General features: G+C 41.5%; 1 pseudogene; it reads left to right on the top strand.

Annotated features, from left to right (window-relative positions):
- Positions 1-1,250: 1,250 nt before the first annotated feature.
- Positions 1,251-1,908, top strand: LOC130038423 (polyadenylate-binding protein 2-like; annotated as a pseudogene).
- Positions 1,909-6,690: the final 4,782 nt, after the last annotated feature.

The raw sequence follows: 6,690 nt of genomic DNA, 5'->3' as shown, positions 1-6,690 counted from the left end.
TTTTCCTCAGTAACTCCAAAGCCACTTAAGGGTATGATAATGCTGCTTCTCTTATGGGATATAGTCCAAATATTAATTTTTGTGTCAAGTAAGGCAGAAGATCATAGAAAAAGACTGTCCTCTGTTACACCTGCAAGTCTTGCATTTATGTATGAATACTTAGCGCATCAGCTAAAAGAAGCATATGTATCAATAGCAGTTGTAAAAGGAGTAATATTCAGCTACTGAAGTACAGATGATATTCCTATATAGGTATAGCACTGTATAGCACTATCCTCCCATTGTTCATCAATTTGTTCGAGCGGGCCCAGTAACGTCTCTACTGTGAGACTCACTGTTACTGTGTGTTTGGCATATCGAATATTTCACGGGTAGCTTACCAGGCTTTGCTGTGTGGGTGAGATATTCTCAGTAGCTTGCTGGGCTCTCCGAGAGGGGCGGAGGAAATGCAGAGGAATTGAACCTGGTTCTGCTGGCCGGAAGGCCATGTGCAAGGCAACTGCCCTACCGCTGTGCTATTGCTCCAGCCCTCCTATCTAGGTACTCCCACCAAATGAAATTCAAGGAGTTTATGAAAGTGTACCAATGTTGGACTCCAGACATAGTTCAGCAAATACGGTGCTTGACTTGCACACAGCAGAACCAGGTTCTATCCTTGGAAAGTTTTATGGTTGCATGGATTGTTCAGGAGTGATCCCCAAGTGCAGAGCCAGGAGTAAGCCCTAGTTGTGTCTCCAAAATGGGAAATAATAAGAAAAGAAAGCACACAGAAAGACGAACCAGGATCTTGTATGCGCTGGGTATAATTTGACATTTGTGAGCAGTCCATGAGGGAACCATACCCAGCAAATTTTCTAGAAAAACATCTTGTCAGAAATATACCGAAATTAAAACACTATGTTATTAAGAGAAGTATAATTTCATAAAAGATTTGAACTAGGTCAGAGGATTTCCCTATAAAGGGATAGTCAGGACAAGTTTGGGAGTTATTCTTAGACCAGAAAACAAAGGTTTTTCTGAGACAGAAAAGGCAGGATTTGAGACAGGAAAAGAAATCGGAGATCAAGAAGAAATTCTGATGCGAGACAGAAAAATAAAGGCCAGAAAAGCAGCATTTTCAGGTTGAAAGAATGAATCTGGCCCAGTCTGAACGGCTATGGCAGTGGCCTGGAGTCTGAGAAACTGGAGCCTAGAGAGCTGCTGCTGGAGCCTGAACTGGAGCCGGAGCCGGGGCCTGAACCTGACTCGGGAGCACCCGGCAGCCAGGAGGAGGAGGAGCTGGGACTGGTCTAGGGGGACCCGGTGGATGTCGCCATTGAGGACCCGGAGCTAAAAACCATCAAAGCTCGAGTCCGGAAGATGGAGGAGGAAGTGGAGAAGCTCAAGGAGCTGTAGAACGAGGTGGAGAAGCAGATGAACAGGAACGCCACCCCCCCCCCCCCCGCCCCCCGCAATGCTGGCCCAGTGATCATGTCCATTGAGACGATGGAAGCTGATGCCCGTTTCATCTATGTTGGCAACGTGGACTATGGTGCAACAGCAGAAGAGCTGGAAGCTCACTTTCATGGCTGTGGTTCAGTCAACCGCGTCACCATTCTTTGTGACAAATTTAGTGGCCACCCCAAAGGGTTTGCATCTATCGAGTTCTTAGACAAAGAGTCCGTGAGGACTTCCCTGGCCTTAGATGAGTCCGTGTTTAGAGGAAGACAAATAAAGGTGATCCCCAAACGAACCAACAGACCAGGGATCATCACAACAGACCGGGGTTTCCCACGAGCCCGGTACTGAGCCTGGTCCACCAGCTACAGCAATTCCCGCTCTCGACTCTACAGTCCTTTTAACACCAGGCCCCAGGGTCGCATCTACAGGGGCCGGGCTAGAGCAACATCATGGTATTCCCCTTACTAAAAAAAAAATGTGTATTAGGAGGAGAGAGAGGGGGAAAAAAAGAGGAAAGAAGGAAAAAAATTTAAAAATAAAAAAGAAAAACAAGATGACCTTGATGGAAATATATATATATTTTTTTTTTAAAAAAAGATATACAGTGGAAGGAGGGAGAATCCCATAACTAACTGCTGAGGAAGGACCTGCTTTGGGGGAGTAGGGGAAGGCACAGGGAATGGGGCAGGGGCTGCTCGTTCCCTCTGGGTATTCGCCGGGGACAAGTCTCAATTACGAAAGCTGATCTCCAGGTTTTCCTGACCCGCTTCACCCTCTTGGGGGCTGCTCAAGGGTAGGTGGGCATGGGTGGTAGGAAGGGTTTTTGTTTTTGTTTTTGTTTTTACCCAGGGCTCTAGAAGGACACCAAACTATTCTGTTTGTCACCTTCCCTCCATCTTCTCCCTCCCTCTCGCAGTCCTGCCTGCCTGCTCCTGTCTTGCTAGGTCTCCCACCTGCCCCCCTCCGGCCCTCCACTCTGGCTCCCTGCCCTTCCAGATTGCTTGGTGATCTATTTGGTTTCCTTTTGTGTTTTCGTTTTTTTTTTTCCCTTTGCCTTTCCCCCCCTTTTATTTGGAGGGAATGGGAGGAAGTGGGAACAAGGAGGTGGGAGGTGGATTTTGTTTATTTTTTTTTAGCTCATTTCCAGGGGTGGGAATTTTTTTTTAATATGTGTCATGAATAAAGTTGTTTTTGAAAATAAAAAAGAATGAATCTGACAGTCCTCAATATCACTCAGTACTCAAAAAATGACTGAGATCATCCTTTGCTCAAAAGCTAAGAGCAGATTTGGGTATTGCTGGTCCTTCTGCCTCTTTCTCCTCATGTGGGATGGACTATTGATGGCTTCCTTAAAAATAATAAAAAAATGTAGGCTTCACCTAAATGATAATTCTTTATATTATTCATACATTTTGGAAGTGTACAACTAGTGCCATGAACATTGGTTCTATTAGAAGAACTGAAGAGGATCTAGGGTTCGCAGAGATAAACATCATCATGTCCTATCTACAATTTTTGTGGGACAGCAAGGATGTAATGAGGGTCTTATGGATTCCAGTTCTCTTCTGGGACAAGCAAAGTTGTGGACTTTGACCACATCCAGCACTATTTAGGGCTTACTCCTGGCTCTATGCTCAGGAGTGATTCCTGGAAATGCCCATGGGACCATATGTGGTGGCAGGGATAGAACCCAGGTCAGCCACCAGCAAGACATGCCCTTAACTTACTCTCTCCAGTCCTGAGCTTCCCATTTTAAGAAATTAGGTTGTGCCTCATGGAGTTTGATTGATATTGCTAAAGATAAGGCAAGATATACAGACTCTAAAAGAGCAAGCAGGGTTGACAAGCATTGAGTTCTTTTTATTCTTTTACCCAGAACTTTTCTCTCTTGGTCACACAGATAGAATGGGACTTGACAAACAAGAAGAAAGATCATTATGTGCTAACTGCAAATACAATAGCCATTATCTATTTTTAGACAGGTTGTTTTTGAGAAAACACCGATTCCTCTTTTGTTTCTGCAAACCACCTGCTTCATTCTGTCAAGGTTGAACCTTCTGCTTAAATAATGCTCGAAAAATAAAAGAAAACAGATGCTTTGTACACTATTTCAATTTCCTGAGGAGAGAAGGAGTATTTCTGTCTGAAACTATTTTAAAGAGCTCAATCACAGGTTAAAATGGGCTCTGGTGTCTACTCTCACTTTCTTCTCATGTTTAAAGGAAAGCTGTGGAGAACACGTGGGATATTAACTAGGCACATTGCATGTAGCTGTAGGTGATAGGTTTAACGTAAAGGTTTAATGTGTTAGACTTTTTCTTAAAATTTCAAAACTCTGCTAAAATATACAGCTCTCCACTTTTCACATTATTTGCAGGCTGTTTCCACGAGTCTTTTTTCTTTTGGATTTACACTTTCTGGAAGGCAGGGATTATATAACTAAGTAATTGATGAATTTAATAATATAGATGGGGCTGCATTAAATTGAACGAAAAGAAAGAAAACCATAAAGTAAGGACAAGGGTGGATTCCTGAGCAGAGGAAATGGAGGTTAAATGAATGGCCCTATATGAGGGGATTCTGAATGAAAAGTTATTTGTTCAGAACAAAAATTAGATCCTCTCATCATCATTTCAGTATAATGTTGTTGAGAAAAAAATATCTTCTCAGACAGGGTCATGGTCTACTTGTCGTTCGCACATTTTTCCGTTGTTTGTGTGGGTTTTCTCTAAGTGGTCTCTTTGGACTCCGCCCACATACCAAAGATATGTTTGTGGTTCATTGGTGTCTCTACGTTGTCACCAATGTGAGTATTCCATGTGATATGTGTTCAAGGCCCCAGGCAAGTCCGACCTTGCACAACATGGTATATGCAATGTGATTAGTCATTAACCCTCATGTTCCCAATAAAACAGGACAAGAAGATTATTTAGAGGTCTACCCCTAGTTGCAGTCTGTTGTGGCAGTCATTCGTTTGTCTGGCTGCTGAACTGTTCATGATGGTGATAGGGGACACAGGGCTCATTTTCTTCATTGATTGTGGCAAACACTTTGTAATACATAATTAGTGAGAAGGGCTGGAGCGATAGCACAGCGGGTAGGGCGTTCGCCTTACAAGCGGCCAACATAGCCGACCCGAGTTCGATTCCTCCACCCCTCTCGGAGAGCCCGGCAAGCTACCGAGAGTATTCAATATGCCGAACACAGTAACAACAAAGTCTCCAATGGAGACGTTACTGGGCCCGCTCGAGCAAATCGACGATCAACGGGAGGGCCTTTATCTTTTTAGCTTTACCTAATTAGTGAGAACATCAAGTCATGCACCTTAAATGTTCACAGTGCTTTTATATGGATTATATAAATCACTTGTATCACTTGTCATCCCTTGCTTATCCATTTGCTCGAGCGGTCGCCCATAATGTCTCCATTCATCCCTGTTGCATGCTAGTATAATCCAATGGCATCTGCTTGCTCCAGGAACACGACAGGACTCAAACTATCCATTCAGGGTCTTGACGAAGACTCGTAGGTGGGTGGCTAAAATGTTCATAATAGAGTTGCACATCCATATATATAAATATATAGGCATATATATGTGTATATGTGTGTATACACATATATGTATATGTCCATGCATATATATGTGTGAAACCATACCTCTGCATCAATTGTCTGCCCAAGGCCCCTTATCCCAGTTCTTCTTACCTTCCATCTGCTTATTTTTACTTGACCCTTTGATATCTTTCTTTCCCTGTCCATCTACTTTCCATTATCTAAGCTCAAGGATAATCAAGTTCTATCCTCCATTTGATACTATATTTGCCTACTATTATTTATGCAACTATAAATATGTATCTCTCAATAAAAATTGGAAATTATAAATATATGCCCTGCCAAAAAACAAGGAATACTTGCATATATGAATTTAAAGTACAAAAATATAGTTACAGCTGGAAAGATAGCTGGTTACTTTGCCTGTGGCTAACTACATGCTCCCCAAAGTCATCACTAAGCCTAGAGTAACCCCCAGAACCAGATGTAGCTCCAAAGCCAATTACAATTATATATATATGCATATATATATATACATATATATATATATATATACAAAGTTAAATTGTTTGCTTTGTTCACATTTCCAAAGTTAAAAATTTTTAAATGGAGATGAGAAATAGATTTCATGCCACAATAAATTTTTATTCAGTGTAGTAGCATGAATGTTCCATATAATATGCCAGTGTGTAAATATATTTTGAAATCAACATAATTTACCACGTAAAAACACTATATCTTAATTCTCTTTCAATCTCTAAAAATCTATTCAGGTGCTTATAAAACAGACAATGTTAAAAATCTATAAATACAATATATATACAATCTATATACAATATATAAGGTAAAGGTAAATGCCCTCCTGTTGATCGTCGATTTGCTCGAGCAGGCCCAGTAACATCTCCATTGGAGACTTTGTTGTTACTGTGTCTGGCATATCGAATACTCTCGGTAGCTTGCAGGGCTCTCCGAGAGGGGCAGAGGAATCGAACTCGGGTCGGCCATGTTGGCCGCTTGTAAGGCGAACGCCCTACCCGCTGTGCTATCACTCCAGCCATATACAATCTATAAATAGAGGATCCAGCTAATGAAGAAGTTCCGTCACTCTGGATAATGATGCCATCTTTAAGTTAACAGAAGCATGATTAGTTAATTGGTGGTCTTTCCAATTATTCATACTGATAAACAATTCTGGCACAGTATTAAAGGCCAATCTCAGATGCACTTGAAGAACCCAAGTGTGAATGTCCAATCAAGATGTATATCGTATCTATAGGGTTCTTTTCTGGGCTCCATTAGATTCACTGTGAAGCTGGTTGAATTTGGATTGTTAATAAACATCACCATCACCATAACCACATGATTTACATTTACAAAGCAGACCTTACCTATGTGCTGTCTTGGGAAATGAGAACACTGAAGTTCAAGTTTTAGAACTTCCTTTGTTTTTGCACTTGAATTTCAGCCATAGTTGAAGGAATGCTCTGTATCAAAGTATATTCATCATTCTTTCCCCTTACTTGCCATCTAGTATATTTCTCTGTACTTAAAACTGTCTCAGAATAAAATTAACTACCTCAAAATCGCAGGCTATTTAGCTCTCCTCTACTTTCACTAAAAGTTCACTTTTCTGCCTATTATGTGTCGAAAAATGTGCCCAGAAAATGAGAACATTAGTTGGACATTTAGGATGTGAAG

The sequence above is a fragment of the Sorex fumeus genome, unplaced genomic scaffold (genome assembly GCF_029834395.1).
Source record: "Sorex fumeus unplaced genomic scaffold, SorFum_2.1 ptg000075l, whole genome shotgun sequence".
Taxonomy (NCBI): domain Eukaryota; kingdom Metazoa; phylum Chordata; class Mammalia; order Eulipotyphla; family Soricidae; genus Sorex; species Sorex fumeus.
The sequence above is the reverse complement of the archived record's forward strand: the minus strand, read 5'-3'. Positions and strand labels throughout refer to the sequence as shown.